Source organism: Phyllostomus hastatus, unplaced genomic scaffold (assembly GCF_019186645.2).
Source record: "Phyllostomus hastatus isolate PE091 unplaced genomic scaffold, TTU_PhHast_1.1 phas_scaffold_46, whole genome shotgun sequence".
Taxonomy (NCBI): Eukaryota; Metazoa; Chordata; class Mammalia; order Chiroptera; family Phyllostomidae; genus Phyllostomus; species Phyllostomus hastatus.
Genome location: NW_025334032.1, coordinates 19,315,003 through 19,333,378, shown reverse-complemented (window position 1 = coordinate 19,333,378; position 18,376 = coordinate 19,315,003). Strand labels below are relative to the sequence as shown.

The window sequence follows — 18,376 nt, the reverse complement described above, 5'->3', positions numbered from 1 at the left end:
AAGCTGAGGATAAGGTCTCTTTTCTTCATCTGATAATTCTGGTGGGTTTTTTTTCTTTTCTTTCTTTCTTTCTTTCTTTCCTTTCTTTCTTTCCTTCTTTCCTTCTTTCTTTCTTTCTTTCTTTCTTTCTTTCTTTCCTTTCTTTCTTTCTTTCTCTCTCTCTCTCTCTCTCTCTCTCTCTCTCTCCCTCCCTCCCTCCCTCCCTCCCTCCCTTCTTTCTTTCTTTCTTTCTTTCTTTCTTTCTTTCTTTCTTTCTTTCTTTCTTTCTTTCTTTCTTTCTTTCTTTTTTTGGTTGAATAATAAAAGAATTCCCTTGGAGCAAAACGGCTTCAAAAGAATAGATGTGAGGTGTGAGATTTAGAATCCTTTTTATTACACTTATCTAGAAAAAATCACTGAAGAGCTAATATTCAAATTAAGTCAGATGATTGTTTAACCTGAATATTTTAGTAGAGAAGGAAGACCTGCAAATAGATTGAGAAGCTATGTTTTAAGGTAGTCCAAATATATACTGTTAAAGACTACTGAGACATCCGAACTTTTCAAATGAATGGTTTCCTCATTTTTCACCATTAGCCCACTCTGCCCTGCCTCCCACTCCCATTGTACATGAAGAGATTTTATCTGCCAACCACATTGTCCCTCTTTTTACCACAGCTGAGACCATCAGAGCTCTGATCAGCATAACTTTGAGTTAATTCTGAGACAACAAAGGAAACTGTAGATCTAGTAAGTGCAACTTTACCATCCCTGTGTTTCTAGCAGGATTTCTTTAGCTTTTATAATAGACTGAAAACAGCCCCTGGCCCCTTTGTGGGGGTTTAGAGGACTCAGTTTGGGGGCTTCTTTTTGAATCTTTTGGTCCATTAACGTCACATTTCCACTGTGTTCACAGGTATTTAGCGGCTCGGGGATGAAGTACTGGATTGAGGTAAACCTAGATGTACATCCAGTAACTGTCATCATCTCCTGACAGCCTCAGTCACTCCATTCTCTAGCTCCCTTTCTTATTCGTACTCGACATTGTTGGGGAAAGGTGCTATTAATGAAAAGTACAGCCAACATGCATAAAGAAAAATATGAGAAAATGTTTTAAAACGTGGCATATAACAATGAAGAACTTCGATATATAAATTGTTCTAATCAAAACTGTTACTGCCTGTATGTTCGTTAACGAAAAGTAAACAAATGTGAACCTTGCTTGGTTGCTGTCCCATTGAGACACCCAAAAGTTCAGTAAAAATAACATTTGAGAACCTTAAGTCCTGTTTTGTGAATGTCGCGGGTCTGAGCTGTCAGTTACTCAACTCCAGCCTGAACCACCATCCAGACAGTAGTCAACGATCACAACTGAGCTCCTAAGGACAGCCGAAATGAACCTTATGCATCAGCTCTCAACTCCGGTGCATTTATTGTTTTCCATTCCATGTAGGAAAGCCGTGTACCTACTTGTGATTCCGGTCAATCTCTTGATTTTTTTTTTTCCTTAAATACAACTGCTATTCTGTTGAAATTTTCAGATATCTCTGGACAAAAGTAGTTTGTAAAGTTTATTAAATAGGCGTATGCAAATCTCAGCAATGTTGAGCCAAAGGGCCCGCCCGCTCTTCTCCGTGGGAATCAGATTCAGCCCTGCTGAGTCCAAAACATCTCGCAGTTCGGAATTTCCCGCTGACCTCCGACCCGCTAAAAGCAGAGGCCTTCGATCCCTAGTCCGCCCCAAACCCTCCCAAGTCCGGGCTGCAGAGGAGTGCCGGCACGCTCGACGTTCAGCTACCCCGGCCTCCGCTACCAGGTGACCGCACCAGTGGGCGCTGGTTGGAGGTGCTGGGCCACGGCCCACCTCGGGCGGCCGGGTTCCCAGACTCTGGAGGTTCCGGCCTCTCCGCAAACGTCCTGACCTGGCGTGTCTCCGGCGCGGTGAACGGGGGCAGCATGGGCGGTCGTGGAGTAGGGGGCGGTGCCGGCAAACCTGGGGCGCACGGAGAGAGAGGTGCGCAGGTCTTGGAGCAGCATGGACCAGGGAGAGAGCTGTGACAGAACCTAGAGCGAGAGGCGAGCAGGGCGTGAGTGAGTGGGGCCGACGGTGGCCTACTTCTCGCGAAATTTAGACGGGAGGGAGGCGGCCGCGGATCTGCGGCAGTACGGGATGTACTCAGAGGAAGGGACCGGCAGCCACGGGGTGGCGGCTGCTGCACAAGGGCGCACGCGGGAGGGAGAAACTGGGGACCACGTCAACGCAGTTCCGCAGGGGGTATCCGCGGGAGCGTACCCAGGGGTGGTCCTCAGGTTGTGGTGCAGCGCAGGCAAACCTCGCGAGAGGAAGCGTAAGATCCCAAAGCGCTGGGGCGGGGTAGGCGGAGCCGAGCTGGCAAACAGGGATGGAAGAGGAGGGCCTCAGCAAGCGGGGCGTGGCAAGGACGGGGTGGTGCGGTCCTAACGCACCCGACGTGGACGGTCCAGAGCGAGACAGGGGTGGAGCGAAGGAAGAGGCGCAGTGGTCTGATGGGAGTGTGGGACACCCAGGGGTGGGACAGCGACGGGAGGGTTGGAGCTAAGGGTCGTGCGTTCTACTGTGGTCAAGGGCGGGGGCAAAGGAGGGCGACCGCTTTCAGCACCAAGGACAGCAGCGAGGGGGCTGTTCTGGTCGGGGGCAGCGCTACCTCGAGCAGTGCGGCCGCCGCACACCAAGTACTTTTCTGATTAGGAGAGGAAGAAAAATCTTTTCAGCCTGTGGAGGTGGAGATGGCCGGTTGAGGCAGAGACGCTGGATTCACTATCGCTGGGTGGTAGCTGTCCATACTGTCGAGGACCGGGCCTGAGGAGGCAGGCACGAGGGCAGCTGCTCAGCGAGGGTCAGATCAGGCCCAGGGAAGCCTGGTGGCGGCGGGAGAGGACCCGCAGTGTGGACACTGGACTGGAGGCAAAATGTGTCCACTGCATTCTGCATTCCTCTTGGCAGTACGAACAGACGCAGGCAGAACTTTACTTCTGCAAGTTATTTCTAAGTAGGCAGATAATTAAATGCCTCTAAAATAGACTTGAAATATGCCTCTACTAAGCACCAGCAATTAACAACACATTACTTAATTTTTGTATTTTGGATACTAAAAACCTGTGAACACAGAGAGAAAAGGGCCCCTGACAGCAAACTGGACTAAAGTTTTTAAAAACAGATCCTATTGTCATTTCAGCCCGGGGCCTCTCAGGTGTACTGCTCTTTAGAGAGGACATTGCCTTTTGGGCCAATCAGACTGAGATTTGGAAGTCTTTATTTGCATAAGGACAGGCCAATCAGGGACCAGCAGCGGGGACTCCTGTCCATATAAACCAGCTCCCTTCTGGCACTGAGAGTGCACTTTTCATTTCTGGATTACTATGGTTCCCCATTTGAGCAGTTTCCCCCAGAACCAAGTGAAGCAGCCCAGTGCAGACGAGAGCAGACCCACGTAGAGCCAGGCAGACTGGCTCAGAGCAGAACGGAGCAGAGCAGACTGGTGAGGAGCAGCAGCACAGCTGAGCTGTTTCCCCTGAGAGGGGCCTGGCCCCAGGGCCGCCTCCGGCTGTGCTGTTTTCCCAGCCCTGCGGTATCACAGTTGAGCTGTTCCAGAGCCATGCTGCTTTCACATCTGTTTTGTATCACAGATGGGCCGTTTTGCACTGAATAAACCTTCCTTCTTCACTGCACCCCAAATTGATTCCTGTTGGCATTGAATTGGCACCGATGACCATCAGTTGACAAAAATCTTGTTTCATATAGCTTTTAAAAGTAAATTGTATTAAGATATAACAGGAAAAGTGAATAAGTGATATTTAACCTGATGAATTTTCACAAGTGAACACACCCATGTACGTAACTAACAGGAAAAAAAACAATATCCCAGACCTGAGGCTGCCCTGTGCTTGCTTTCCTCGCTGACACCCCCACCACGCCCCTCTTAAGTTGTATCTTTTTCAAGTTCATTTTACAAGTTGGTAAATAGATAACTGTGACAGCAAGTTTTACTTCCAGATCTTCATCGTATTAAAAAAGAGAAACCTGACCTCAGTTTAGACCTTCAACAGATGCTAGTTCAGCTGTGATTTAGTGATTTTCACTGTTTTCATTATCTTTATTATCATTTTTACCCTTTTTGTCTTAAATATCATAGGTTTTCATTTATGGTAGCCATATAAAGTTTCCTTTTAGCTAAGTACATTTAATTGAAAAATGTCAGTCCATTCAATGAAAAATAGGAAACTTCCACTAACAGGAAGATAGTTTTTTTTTTTAAGATGATGTTCCAATGACTAAAATGTAGGAAAACTGGTCCAGTTGGAGGACTGACAGTGGACCCAGAGTGGCTCGGCTGGGAATCCCAGTCCCGCCCTTCCACTAACTGCACCCTCTGCAAACACTTAATGTCTCTGAGCCACAGTGTTCTCTTCTGTGAAATGGGATTGAAAGTTCCTGCCTGTGAAGGAAATTAGTAGCTGTGAGAGAGCAGAGAAAGGCCTAGTTCTTCTGTAGACCCTGTACAATGTGCTACAGTAAATACTCTTCTAATACCTCAAAGTGCTCTCTAAATCAGTAAACAATCTTTTTTACAATATAACATTTTTTTCTGTGAAGGAATTGTAGTTAGGTTGTATTGCAGCCATGATGCGTGGTGAGGCATGACCTCTGAATGACCTTGCCTCTGGTTTTCAACCCCTGAGAACCAATATTTTAACTCTGACTTGTGCAGTACAAAAATGAACCTAAAGTATCTTTCTCAAGTCATTAAAAAGATCTCAGTCAATGTTTTGTTTGTCTTGGGGTTTTTGTGTTGTTGTTGGGTTTGGGTTTTTTTAATTTTGTTTCATTTTGCTAAATAATATCCAGAATGCTGTAATGTACTGATAGATAATTCTTTGGCATTAATGTTTTATCCGAAGTAGTTTGCTGTATCCAGGCAAGGGGGAAAATGGCAAAATTAAAGAAATCATATTTTTTACTAACCACTTTTACTGTTAGCTCTTACTTCAGTCTTCGTGCTCATCTACTCAGGAGCATATATTAGTTTTAGAAATCTTGGCAACATCCTTTTTTTTAGAAATCTTTTTCATGAATACATCTTCATTGACAGTAAATGGTAGGTCATTGGCTTTTCAAACTCCATGTTACAATCTCTAAGTACGTAAATCAAGTTTTGCTGGAATACAGGGTCCATCAGAATAACGCCTGCTTGAGTATGGTTGGTAGGGTGATAATATGGGTGTAATAATGTATAGTTTTAATTTGAACATTTCACCCAAAATGTCATATGGTGTGCTTGAGTGTAATATTGTTATGTTACAGAATTACATGCTTATGATTTTGTAATAAGGCGCATTATTTGTGCCAGGCCCTGTATTTGTTAGTTTTAATTAAGAAGTTCTCAGATACTAATCTAAAATGGCTTTGTAAATTTTAATGACTACTGTGATTGTGTGCTTATGTTAAAAAGTATGATTGTATATAAACCAAAAAAAATCTGGCAATTCTGTATAATAGTGAAAAACTATATATTATCATTGGAGATTAAAGTTTTTCATATAAATGAGTTTTATGGATAAGTGAACTTTACTTTTTTATGTCCCAAAACTAAATAATTTTACCAGTGCTTGATAAAAATTTCTAAAATATATTACTCACTTATGTCAGTGTCTTCCTAAACAGAGTATTCTTCATAATTATACCATTTCTGGATGATGTCACAGGCGGAGGGGATTGTAATACTGAACATCAGTTTTTGACCCTAATATTTAACAGCATTGTCTATTGAGACAATGTAATTTACCTCTAAATGTTTCTGATTCGCTATATTTTGGGGGTTCTACGTTTGATATCTTTTTCCTCCTTTCCTGTCAGACTATTGGCCAGTGTGTCCAGCTGCTATCATGTCTGTACATCTTCAACAGCATATTGTTTTCTGTACACCCCTCAGCAACCACCCTGTTCCCACTCCATCCCACCCCTACACTGATGAGTCTTTCCTTCCCCTCCACTGAGGTCACAAAAGAGACGGTGAAAGGGTGACTAGGCTGAAGCCACGAGATTTTTGCTGTGAGTACAGGCAAGTTTAATACTTGCACTATTTGAATGCTGGAACTGCTGTGTTGAATGCTCATTTTTCAGTAAATCATTAAAGTGCTTTTTTCATTCCTTTTAAAAACTTATGGTAAAATAGACATAACATAAAATTACCATCTTATTCCCTTGTAAGTGTGCAGTTCAGCAGTGCGAAGTATAATCACATTATTGTGCAAACAATCTCCAGAAACCTTTCCATCTTGCAAAACTGAAACTCTGTACTCACTAAACAACAGCTCCCCATTTCTCCCTCTCCCCAGCCTCTGGCCACCACCCTTCTTCTTTCTGTTCCTATGAATCTGAGTGCTTTAGACCCTCATAGAAGTGCAGCCATAGACTGTTAGTCATTTCGTGACTGGCTCATTTTTACTTAGCATGACGTCCTCAGGGTTCAGCCATGTTGTGGAACGTGTCTTCCAGATGAAGGAGAGTAACAACAGCATAGTCACATAGTATGCCTCACTACTCCACGAGTGATTAGCCAGAGGGCAGAGTGTTCCATATGCTGGTTAAGCATACAGCAGATTCTCTCAGTGAAGGTTGCTGTGTGTATATTCACACACACACACACACACACACACACACACACACACACACAACTACAAAACAAGCTTCTGAAGACTTTCATTCTAACTTTTATATTTGAACCAAATCTTATATGAATATTATGTACACTCTTTTAGCCAAATATCTCTGGCCAAGTAATTTCCTTGAACTTATATAACAGATGGATAATTGAATAAATCTTTAAAAATGTTTAAATTTTAAATTTGACCAAGAAATCTATTTAAAGATATTTCATCATAAATTGTTTGGTTGGGAGGAATCTGCTTTATTGAAGTGTAAGTTGCATATGGTAAAATTCACCATTTCAAGGCATACGGTTTGGTGAATTTTGAACGTGTTCAGTCACGTTACCACCACCACAATGTGAGGAATCATTCTGTTCAAAACATAATTGCCCCTCCTTCTTTTTAAATCTGGAGTTTGCCCTGACTGGTGGCTCCGTGGGTTAGGCATCATCCCATAAAAGTGAAAGGCTGGCAGTTCGATTCCCTGTCAGGGCACATGCCTGGGTTGTAGGCCAGGTTCCCAATTAGGCCATGCAAGAGGCAACTGATTGATGTTTCCCTCACATGTCGACATTTCTCTTTTTCTCGTTCCCTCTCTCTAAAAATAAATAAAATCTTATAAAAAATGAAAAATAATTCTGGAGTTTGACATGCTAAGATGCAGGTACCCAAAAGTATAATTAATTTATAGTTTAAACAATGACATTTTCATTGTTATGTTCAATCCTTAAGGAAGCTAGATTATCATTTTTCAAAATGAATAAAGTAGAATTTCAGAATGGTTTTTGGAATTTGTTTCTGGTTGAAGACCTAGAGTACCCTGCAGTGGCAGAGTTTGCTCTGTTCCAGAAGATAGCCAAAAAGAAGCTAAAGAAACAAGATGCCAAAACTAAAAGGGCTGGCAATGGGGAGTCCTCTTTCAAAATACACTGATTACACAGATTAAATACATTGATCAAATGTAATTTTTCTCCTACATGTGGGTCACATGGGTAGGATTATACCTTTTTTCTTTTCATTTTAAATGGACAGATCCAGAATATAAGAAGTTGTTAGAAACTTACTGCGTGGAGGAAGAGAAAATAGTGCCAATCCTAAAACTGTTTTGGGAAACACAGAAGCAAAGACAGAACTTTTAGTCTGTTTTGCCCATTTCTTCCCTTTACTTCACTGAGTGTGTGTTTATAGGGTATGTATTTGTTTCTTGTTTTTCATGATATAAAAAAAATGACACTTGTGACAGGCTTGGCAGAAATGTATAGTATTTCTAGGTTTTGACAAAAGGATGGCAAGATGGCAGGGTCCCAGGCAAGCCTCTGGTGCCTGGAACAAAGGGCTTCTTTAAAGTGGGAAGGAGGGTCAGGGCCAGGGCAGGGGAGGTTTGGGAGGAGGGGCACGGCATTGCAGCGCCCCTTGGCTGCAGCCTGATGCTTACCGTGCAGCCGCTTGTTTTGCAGGAATCTCCATAGGGTTTCCTCACCATTCTTGGGAGAGCTGTTCCTCCTTTCAGAGGAAGAGAAACCATCCGTGACTTCCAGACAACCTACCTAAAGAAGCAAACACACACACAGTCTGGCATAGGTGCTGCCCACCAGGGGTTTTTGAGAAATAGCTCTCTAAACAAGTCCAGAAACAGGAGAAGGGAGAGGCATTCACAAACAAAACAAAACCAAACCCTTGGTAGCTGATACAAATACTACTTCAGTGCAATATTTTTTAAAAATCTAAACTAATGTAAAAAAATCCACGATGAACAAAGTACATATTGTGTAAACATGTTCAATAAAGACAGGGTCTGGCCATCTCCTTGGCCCAGCCCGTGAGTGTTGCCTCTCGAGGCTCCAGCCTGGGAAGGGCTGTCTGGGGTGGATCTGTCACCTGCACTGGCATCTGTTCACCGGGACTAACCCACAAGTAAAGCTGCTTGGGCCCTACTCTGCACCCACCGAGGCACAGTCTGCGGTTACCAGACACCCGAGGGATACTCTACAAGCCATGTCAGACTTTCCCACCTTCTGTCCCTACAAGACTGGCTGATGAACAACGTGTAGGGTCTGCACACACCAGAAAAGCACAAAGCCAGGCTGAGGAATTGGGGAAGACTTGTCCTGGTGGGAAACCAGTGAAGGTTCACACTCAGACAACTGTTGTTTCCTCAACAAGTGATCCTTAAAACTTTTGCTCCTATGTTTTCTAAAAGAATTTTCATATTTTAATTTCACATTATTTTATACTAATGAGGATATGATTCTCTGCAATAAAAATATGCATTATAAGCCAAGATTTCCTATCATAAGGCCCTAAGTATTAAACATATCTATTCCAATATTAAAATAGTTGATATATAAACTGCTGTGGGCTGAATGCTTGTGCCTGCACATTCCCAAATTCCTGTGTTGAAACCTAACCCCCAATGTGAAGGTGTTTGGAGGTCGGGCCTTAGGAAGGCACTTAGGTCACGAAGGTGCAGCCCTCATGGATAGGATTAGTGCCCTTAGGAAAGAGACCCCAGAGAGTTCCCACCCCTTCCATCTTGTGAAAACACAGAAAAGAAAGTCTTCTATGAACCAGAAAACAGGATCTCACCCATCACCAAATCTGCTGGCCCCTTGACCTTGGACTCCCTAGCCTCAAGAACTGTGAAGCGTAAGTTTCTGTAGTTTATAAGCCACCCAGTCTATGGCAGTTTGCTATAGCAGCCCACATTGACTAAGACATAATCATGAAAGTATAATATAGGTTAGAAATACCCTTCCTTAAATTAGAAACAGCAGGAGGATATTGATAACTGTTGAAGCTGGTGAGGGTACACTTCACTACACTCTCTATTTTAGTTTATGTTTAAATTTTTCAATAATAAAGTGTTAAAAAGAAAATTCAAATAGATGGAGACTTTTTTACCCGTTGGTTCATATATTGATGGATGAATTGAATAAATACTTTTTACTAATAGAATAAGACAATGTTCAACAATTCTATTCCAGTTTTTCCTTCTCAGTGATCTAATTGCAGAGAGACCTGGTTGAAATAGAAGGGAGCAAGCAGAGTGTCAGGAGCCAACCAACAGCTGACCCTTGACACAGTCGGGACGGATGAGACACGTCTGCACACCAGAGGTGACTGCGGCCGGATCTCCTGTCTATCTCTTCCTGCATGCCTGTCCCCACTAGCAATAGGTGGTGGGATTTTTAGATACCTGTGTGTTATAACAAAAAATCTGCATGATGCCTCTGATTCTGCGTGAAATGACTTATTGACTACAGAATAGAAGTCCCTAACAACCCTAATGCTGCCTACTTCCCCCACCTAGAAAGTTAAGGACAAAATTAAACTATGGGCAGACCAGCTGCCAGAACACTGGAGGAAGCTATTGCTAGGAATGACCCTTAAGGAGTCACCACTTAAAAGCTGAAGATTTATTAGGGCCACTACCTCACCCATACTCTGGACAGAAGTGGTTATTAATGGGGCCAGGTGGGTAAAAAAGGAAGGAGTTTTAATTAAATATAATAATCACAATACATGGAAACAGATACAAAACATGCCCCCCCAAGATGTATAAGTCAACAGACCTAAGCAAAAGACCATTTATTTAACTTAGACAATCTAACCTCAATGAATAGCTGACTTTTAAATCACCCCTTGCACCCTTTTAATTTACACCAATCTATAGAACCTTAGTAGACATTTAGTTATTAGTTGGCACCTGAAAGTTTGTGCCTGTATAGCTTCGTTGGCTAACTGATTGATAACCCTCTTGGTCAAAATAAACTTTGTTTACCATGATTGATCTGTAAAACCTCCTGTACTTTTTGAAGTTATTTCTATGGTAACTGTTTCTGTTTTAATAATTACACTATGCACCTGCTCCATTGACTGTTGTATAACCTCCCCTGTAAAAATAAAGATTGATTCTTCTCAGGGAGTCGGTCAGGCCCAGAGAGCCTGGCCGTCCTCCGGCACCCCATCTGGTGTCTGTTTCCTTCGCCGAGTCGTTCCTCCTTCGGGGACAGCTGAGACCCGAGGAGGCTGGACCCTGGCAGCAGAGTTGTTTTGTTGTAGTAATACCACTTAATTTGTTAAGTATGTTTTCAAGTTATGTGCCAAATGTTCACTTATCTATAGTCAAAAATTACTTCTAATGACCTACCATCCAATAATTTTTTCAATTTTATGGAGTTTGAAACCATATGACTTTTAAAAGGATTTGCTATTCAATCACAAGAGTCACTTAGTTCTCAGTTTTTGGGAAGTAGGCAGAAAAGGCTTTTCTAAGACTTATCAGATGACTGCTAATTACAGTTACTTGACACCCACTGCTATTTCATTCTTGGAGGCAAAGAGTTTAATCTGATGTAATCAAAAAGGCTTGGGAAATTAAAAAGCAATGCAGTAATTTCAGTACACTTTTACCAGGACAATATTTTTATAGAGTTTACTAACCCTTGGAGTGCAGATTTAATTAGTCCAATTTATGGAAAATAATAACCATGTAAACTTTGCCAGTTAGTAGTCTTTATTATCAAATCAATCAAATAAATCAGGCTTATTTTCTCAGAAAAGTAGACATTCATTTTTCAGTTCAAATAAGTGTGAAATTTGTATCTCAAAACGAGGACTTATTTGTTTTAAAAAATTAGGAATACATCTCATAGGAGATCACTACGTGCAAGAGATTACTAACATCATGATTAAAGTTATATAGAGCCTACAGTCTGTTTCTTATTACTTAATTTAAAACAATGTAATATAACATGTGGCTGAAATTATGAGTTATTGATGAAGCAAAAAAAAGTGAGAGTGGGAATTCTATTTCTTCAGTAAGTATGTGTGCATGAGTGTATTACACTCTAGCTTTGGGGCTTTGGGGAATAATTAGAATTTATTTTAAAACTCATAAATAAGTCCTTCGATTTTGTTTTATACTATTATCAAACATTTTATATGTATTTAATATCACAGGAAAATATATACTGCTAAAAAACTATTCTGTCTGGCAACTAGCATATGAGGATAAGTACTTTTTAATTAACAGGAGGTAGAAATAAGAAATATTTAATTGGATGAAGAATGACTGTAATTGGGAAATAAACTTTACAAAAAAACTGGTTTTAACTATCTTAAAAAATATGCATACCTTATCAGGAAAAAATAACAAAATTTTACCCCATAGGTTTTACGAAATGTATTTTGGAAATATTGTCATACTCAACAATGGAGATGCATTTTGAGAAACACCTTCTTAGGTGATCTCCTCTTTGCGCTCACACAGACCCACATGGTCAGGTGCACTGCACCCCTGGGCTAGACGGTGCTCCCGGGCTGCACACCTGTGCCGCATGTTCTGTACTGAATACTGTGGGCAGTTGTAACACAACAGTATCTGTGTATGTAAACACAGCTGCACATAGAAAAGGTAAACATATGGTACAAAACATAAACAAGAATAGTACGCCCATCTAGGGTACTCACCGTGAGTGGAGCCTGCAGGACTGAAGACTTCCCTGGGGGAGTCAGTGAGTGAGTGGAGAGTGAGTTTAACAGCCCAGGACATTACTGTACACTACTGTGGGCTTTGTAAGACTCTACACCGAGGCTACCCTAAATTCAAAAAAACAACAGGAGATTAAATCAAGCACAAGAGAAAATGATGCAATCAAGAGACACAGTCTACGCAAGCTGGACGAGTCTGCTGCCTGGGTGACAAGGCGCCATGTTTCACAGCAACCTTGTCGTTTTAATAAGTAGAAACAGTACACTCTAAAATAAGGATAAATACATAAACCAGTAACATAGCTGTTTATTATCAAGTACCATGTCCTATATGTAATTGTATTGCTATACTCTCACGCATCTGGCAGTGCGGTAGGTTTGGTTACATCAGCATCGTGACAAACACGAGTAATGTGTTGTGCTATGATGTCACGACAGCTATGATGTCACTAGGTGATAGGAATTTTTCAGCTCCCTTATAATCTTACGGGGCCACCATTGTGTATATGGTCCATTGTTGACTGAAATGATGTTATGCAGTGCATGACTATAGTCCCCATTAACCATTTTTCTGCACCTTAGCAGGTATTTTAGCCCGCCTTCACCAACTATATAAACCGCTGTAACCCAGGTTCTTCCTTGAACTAGCTCATTTGTCCAGTCTGCACTCACAAGCTGATTAACTCTGAAAGGTATCCATTCTGTTTTTAGCTTTCTGGAAATCATACTTTGACCTCAAGCCCACACTCTTAACTATTTTCCATCTTGCAAATCTTATTCCTAGTGTGTTCTCAAATTCAATTTATAAAGCAGGCATTATCACCTCAGGTACGTGTTAGTGACAAACCATTTTAGTGCCAAATACCGGCAGATCTGAAAGAGAATGAGGTCTTCCTCAGGCCTTGTTGTTCCTAATCGCCGCTTTTTCTGACATCTGTTTATTTACCCCCAAGCCTTAAATGCCTTCCCTCCTCCAGCTTACTGTTTAAAGCAATACTATAGGAAAATTTAGACTCCTTAAAAACAAAAAATTTCTAAGTAAATCAATTGGATGGATACATAGTCTCATACTTGCTGCTTGCTTTGCATTCTGTCCAGCGTGAATTCCACACTCCCGGTTTGGAGTGGAGGTGAGGAGGGTGGAGGCCGCCATCTCCCCCCACAGCTGGGAGCCCCAGGCAGGCCCGTCCCCACCTCTGTGCTTCCCGTGCAGCGAAGGAACACGGCTTCACAAACGGCAGGAAGCTCCACAAGTGAGACATGGGCAATAGCGTTTCCCACTGGGAACACACACATTTTTTGACCAAGCAACCTCTAATTAGCCCCCAACGAGACCACCAGGCCTCCACTTTGCGAAGCTGTATAAAAATAAGACTGGCTGTACGTGAGATGCACCAAGATGGTAAAAATCCTATTCACTAAAACTCCTTTCCGGGAGACTATGCCCTGTGGCACAAGGAAGTATCTGGTATAAACGCTTGACAGGGTGAGGTTCCCCGTGGGCTTCCTGCAGGACCAGTGGATGGTCACCAATCAAACTCTGCCTTCTGAGACTTTGTTGTGAGACCAGAGAGAATCACTTAGGACAGCCAAGTGCCTGTGCCTCCTCCAGCTGGCACTGAGCTTCTCCTGAGAGAACGCTGAGCAAATATTTAAAGACTATTAGCTCAAAAGGAAGCAACCTATTAACTGCATTTGGCACCCACAAGACTGTCTGGCCTTGTTTCAACCCATTTCCCTCCCGAGTGCGAAGAGGTCATAACTAACTTCAACTCACGTGGCCTCTTCTCCATTCACTTAAATACTGAGTTTTATGACTAAAATACTGTGTGGTAGGACATTGCTGCTCTCGTCATAAATGTGACTCGGTGTGATTACAATGCGCACAGCCACCTTCTCTTAATCACTTTTCTTCTAACAGCCCTGTGAAGTAGATGCCATACTCTTTGCAAAGACAAAACTGAGGTGAAAAGAGGTGAGGTGCCCCCTTACTTGAAGGCAGGTCTCCTTACCACATAGGGGGTTTCTCTTACCACAATATGGTCTAATAACCATGGTTCTCAACCTCGGCTATTTGGAAGCACGTGAGACTCTAGAAAATTCCTAGGCCTGTGCCTGGCGCCCAGAAAGATTTCACTGGTCTGGGGTGGGGCCCAGGAATGTGTTTAAACTTTCTAGGTGATTCTAATGTGTAGCCAGGTTTGAAAACTGATAGGTAACATTGTGCAAGTCTGGGTGAGGAAGTGGTGCCTACGCTCTTGTAACCAGGACCTGAGGCCTCTCCTCTGTGGTGATGATGGAAAAGGTGCATGGGAAATCAAATAGGACTTCTTCCCCCTAGAGTCCCAACCACAGGGTGGGAGTCTACCATGGATATTTCCTGGATGGTTACAAGTGGGCTATTCATAACTCAGATGTTTGACAGTCTGAAATTCCCAAAGACCCTATCTCATTGCTAAGAAGTAGCCATTAAAAACCTGAACTTTCAATATGAACTTATTTTCCCTACCAGTGATGGTATCTAGCATTTATTAAGTGTGACCAGGTATCAGGCACTCTACTGTGTTGAGTGCTTTAGGCTGTCTTAGGCTGTAACAACCACACCTAGGTAGGTCCTAGAAGCCTACCCCATTTTGCATAGGAGGATAATAGCTTGCCCAAGTTCACCTTCACCACCACCCCACACACACTAAGCAAAGGAGGCAGGTTCACACGTAGTTTTGTCTGACTTCACAGCCCAACCTCCCAACCACTGTGCTTGTTATTTCCAGCACAAGAGGAATTGTGTGCTTGTCAAGCATTAAAGCCATAACATCCAAGAAAGCATGTCCTTAGCTCTGTCAGTGCCCTACCTCGGTTTTGGTGATGGCCAGGTGGTGGAAGCCCTTGCTCGGACAGGGAGCCTGGCTTCTGACCTCATACAGAATGTTGGGCAGGAGAGAAGTCGGGGCTCCTCCCGCAGCTCCAGTGTCTGGCAGCCACAAACAGTATCCAGGGCCTGACTGGTGTCTGTGCTCTCTGCTCCTGCTTTTTTTCACCAGTGAGAGCGGGTGGCCTTCACTCCTGGGGCAGCCTGCTTGAAGCAAAGTGCCCTCTGCCACCCCTTTCACAGAAACAAACACAACTGCTGAGGAGAGGTTTGACTTTACATTGTCACAATACATTGGTTGTGCAGTAATTCACCTGGCTGGTGTCAAGTTCCTGGTGTCATGTTCACTGGCACGTGTGTGGAAAACTCATACACTCATGTATTCAACTAATATTTACTGAGTTAACACACCAGGGAGCCAGCAGACCCTGTCATTTCCCACCTGCCTCAGCATGGCCAGCTGTGTGGACTTCAGATCATTCCGCAGACCCGGTTCTGCCTGGCGAAGAGAAAGAGCCCCACTCTCTTCAGCAAAGGCCCGGCTCCCTCCTGTACAGTGGACTCCCGAATGGTCCTCGGGCCATGGTTGGTCATCCAGTTTTGCTTAGTTAGAAAGCCTCTGCCTCACCACTAGATGAGGCATTGTGCAGTTTGTTTTCTACACACCTTATACCATACCAAACATGGAGCAAATCTGGAATGTTTTCAGTGATTGTTTCTTCAAATATTCTCTCTGCCCTCCCCCGACCCCCACACCTCTCTGGGACTCCTACGATGCATATTGTGGTCTGCTTTATGATGTCCCAGTTTCCTTAGGTTCAGCTCCCTTATTTTCAATCATTTTTCAATTTTGTTCCTTAGCCTTGAAAATTCCCATTGATCATTAACTGTCCTGAGTCACTTAAGCTGGGGGGGAGGTTTGCAACAACAGGGGAAGGGGCAGTAACAATGGCTGCCTCTTTGCATCTCTGTGACCAAAAGCAGCAACCAGCAATCCCAGCACAGATCCCCAATATTTGTAAGACAGGGTCCTTTTTAGCCACCCTGGCTGCCACAAGTTGTATGCAAGATGCTTACATGGCTAGGGGTGGGGGATGGGCAGCTGCCACTGCGTGGAGCTGAAAAATTAACAATTTCCAGTCCAAGCCTTCTCCTGAAGTTGCAAGCCTTTGACAGACTCGAGTCCCAAAACAGTTACATCTGATTCTGCCAATGAAACTGCTGCCTAGGTTGGGGGACAGATTCCTGTCTCCTCCATCTTCCTAGAACTCTCACCACCCAATTGGTTTCAATTTACTATCTTCCAACATAGAGGCAATTCTAGTGGGGCTTCCAAGCAGCCTTTCCCACAATGGCCCTCACCCCACAGGCCAGGGAACCAATGTGGGGATGTCATCAGTTACTGAGTACGTCTACTCTAATTATTCCTCTCATAACTGGGGGAATAACCACTGAATGGTTGGGGGGCCCAAGGTACCCACTGCGACAGGGACCTAAGCTGAAACTATTACCTGACCTCCGTAACCTACTGATTGGAGGGCCACAGGATACTTGGAGGTCTCTGTAGCCACTGTCAGTTCAGAGCCAGAAGCCAGGCATTCCTAATGTGTGATTATTTCCTTTTCCCCAAAGCAGTCATTCAGGTAAACGGCTGTGGTTCCCTTTGTGGAAGGCTGGGAAAGGGTTAACAGTACAGACTTTTTTTTTTTTTTGGCAGTGTACCCAGGCCCTTGCCCAGGGGGACCTGGCTGCCCTTTCCTTCAAGGAGCTCTGGGTATGCAAACTTCAAGACTGGGAGCTGAGGAGCCATGACTCTTTATGATTCAAGCTAGATTTTTGTTCACTTGACCTGTAATTCTTGCATTTAAACAAACCAACTAAGAATTTAGTAAGCTTCCCATATATTTCACCTAAGCCTCCTTGAGGTCTGTGGCATTTACAAGAGACTGGCTGGTGTTAGAATCAACATTATGCTCAAACCAACTTACGCTAGCCACCAACTGATCAGAATCAAAGTGTTGAAACATTTTATTCCAACAGTATTTTCAGTTTTAGGATTAAACATAGCATCCAGTCTGGGGAATTTATAAGGAAAAAGTACCATTTTTGCACTGACTCAAAAGTAAATGAGGCCTAATTTGGTCCTTTTTTTTCCAGCTCATAAAATGAAAAGCAGTTTAGGAAGAGTAACCTTGGCATGTGGAGAGAACTGTACCAGGCTTGGTGAGGGCAGGACTTTCAGAGGAAAAAGTGTAAGCAAGCATTACAGTTCAGAAAAGAAAAGGCAATGAGTAAGGTGGGATGGGAAGGTTACTTAAGGTATTTCATTTGCCAAAGCCTTAAGTAAATGGACCTTTAGGGGTCATTTTGTATTGAGAACGCAACATAAAATCAGTGTTGTAGCAACCCTAGTTTCCGGTGTGTCAAGCATGGGCTAGAGGCTCGACTACGAGCAGTCACTACCGCACCGATCTGTGCGCCACAATGAGGGTCTAGAACAGTGAGACCCTAGCAACAGTTATATTGGTTAAGAAAGGGTTGACTAGGCAAAGCAATCAAACCCCATTTGCAAACCCAGGTGTGGTAGGTAGAACGGCTCCCAAAGGTGTCCAAGCCCCAACTGCCAGGCCCTGTGAAAACAGTAGTTTATAGCAAAGATTTAAGGTCATTAATTAGCTGACTTTAAAACAGGGAGATCATCCTAGATTATCTGGGTGGCCCAATGTAATCACAAGGATCCTACCTAAAAGAGGGAAACAAAGTCAGTGAAAGAGATGTGACCACAGAAGGAGGCTCAAAGAGAAGCTATGTGCTAGCTCAAAGATGGAGGGAGGGAGCCATAAGCCAAGACAGGGCAGGTGGCTTCCAGAAGCTGAAAAAGAGAATGGATTCTCTTCTAGAGCCTCCATGAAGGGATGCCACGCAAGATCTCTTACCTGTCCTACTTGTTGGCATCAGGCCTAGAAGGAAACTCTGGAACTGGGACTTGTTCTTGAGGTGTCCAGTGTAAATTGCCAACCACTTGGTGCTTTCCCTGCCTGACTGTGCTCACCAAGATGATAGATCTGAAGCTTTAAGACCTTCCTGGTATTATCTAAACAGTCTTCCCAATTGGAATATTAATTTGGATGCCATAAAACAAAAAAGCACTCTTGTTCAAAAATGTCCAGGAATAGCTTAATTAAAGCCAGTGTATCTCAATCCTGGCTACGTAGAAGGATCCTGGTAGCACTAATGTTTCACATTGTGTACATGGAGCAGCCAGGGTTGTTACCACTGGAATTAAGCAACCTTTAATAAGGTAATGTGCACAGATGAGATTTTTCAGAATAAGCACCTAGGAGAGCA

At 43.2% G+C, this 18,376-nt stretch overlaps 1 long non-coding RNA gene across 1 annotated transcript; it reads right to left on the bottom strand.

The window, feature by feature from the left end:
• Positions 1-351: 351 nt before the first annotated feature.
• Positions 352-2,371, bottom strand: LOC123807394. Its single transcript, XR_006783641.1, has 2 exons — positions 2,273-2,371; positions 352-2,043 (listed from the first exon to the last, which is right to left on the bottom strand). It is a non-coding gene; the product is annotated as an uncharacterized LOC123807394 (long non-coding RNA).
• Between the last annotated feature and the right edge of the window lie 16,005 nt (positions 2,372-18,376).